This window comes from Manis javanica, chromosome 14 (assembly GCF_040802235.1).
Source record: "Manis javanica isolate MJ-LG chromosome 14, MJ_LKY, whole genome shotgun sequence".
NCBI lineage: Eukaryota > Metazoa > Chordata > Mammalia > Pholidota > Manidae > Manis > Manis javanica.
Window position 1 is genome coordinate 13,119,090 of NC_133169.1, and position 1,579 is coordinate 13,120,668.

Here is a 1,579-nt window from a genome sequence, read left to right on the forward strand (position 1 = left end):
ATGTACATGTCTTGGAGCAATGCCCAAAAGTCAAGTTACAGAATAATCAAGGGCTTCCAGACTAGATATCAAATCAAATACGAGTTTACTCAGATCCCATTCTAGGAACCTGAGAAGTACAATTTTCTGATTGTCAGACATTAAAAAACACAAACAAATAAGCAAACTGCTGGGCACTCCAGCAGTCAAATGACTGGTTTATCGGGGAGAACCCACTTTTATCCACTTCTCTCGCACATAAAAGGCAGCAAGTTGAGCCTTCAGAAGAGTGTTGCTCAAGCTTTAATGTTCACACAGACGTCCTGGCTACCTTGTTAAAAATCAGGTTCTGATTCACCAGATGAGAGATGAGGCCCGAGACCCTGCATTTCTCCCACCCCTTCAGGGGTTCCAAAGTATGGGGAAAATGGAAATTCCTATGGCCAGGATCCTCACCTGACCCAAACGACATGATGAAGTAATGGACTACTGCTAGGCTACTGCTCCCACACCCATCGGCAATGAGCTTTTATTGACTGAGTCACTATAGAGAGAGCTCTGCCCCATGTGGTGGGCAGAGGCAGAGATGGAGGTGGACTATGGAACTGCAGACTGCTGGATGCAGGCATGATCCTTGTGCCTGACCTACTGCCATAAGAACAAAGCCAGGTATGAACCCTTTTACCCCAAGAGTGTTCCATTATAATTTCTCAGTCTCATCGAATCCGTAGTGAACTTGCCCAGGGCTGAAACCCTCAGGCAAGATGCAAAGCTTCTGATTCAAGGACCACAGTTTGGGTAGCAAGCCACAGATTTTACAAAGAGGAGATTGCCATGGAGAGGAGTGGGCATAGGAGCTCAGGATGGTGCCCTCTGGGACCCATGGTAGGCTCTGCCCAGGGATCTGACTTTACGCTCCATACTCCAATTTCTAGAATATAGCCTTGTGTCAATTTCTAGGAAACAGAGATGATAATAAAATCTATGACATGGAGATGATAATACTTGTTATTTCTTACCCCTCAGCAATATCATGAGAACATAACTTACTGGCTGCTAAGTATATTCAAATCTGGAGGGTTGCTGGCTCCTTACTTAAGAGCACCTTCTCATGAGGACAGAAAAGTGCTTCATAATGACCCAGTGTCTGCACCACTGCTTGGGGCTGGAGGGTGTTGCAATGACATGCCTTGGCAGCCTTCCTCACCCCATGTTTTTTGTTTTTTAAACTGTTCTTGTCAAAAAGAAGGTTTACAGACACGCTGTACTCTCTATGTGCCCTCAGTCCTTAGCTAAGTTGTCATTTTTAGTGGGCTGGTGGTAAACTTGTGGCTTAGTAATCAGAGCCTGTAAATGTCAGGATGTTTTGCTGGGGCTGATGTGGTTTTTCACTCTTGAATTGTGTCTGACAGCCCGTGTGAGGCTAAAAGGCCAGGGCATTTTTAGCTTTAGTTAAGTAATACCCAAATCCTCCAGGTTGAAGTCAAATCCCCCTTTTACTGCTTTTGGAGTACCAGCTGGAGGGCACAGTGTATCCTCAGCACCAAAGGTGCCGGCACAGATGGGGCTGCTCTGGGCTGATTCTCCTATATTTAACACG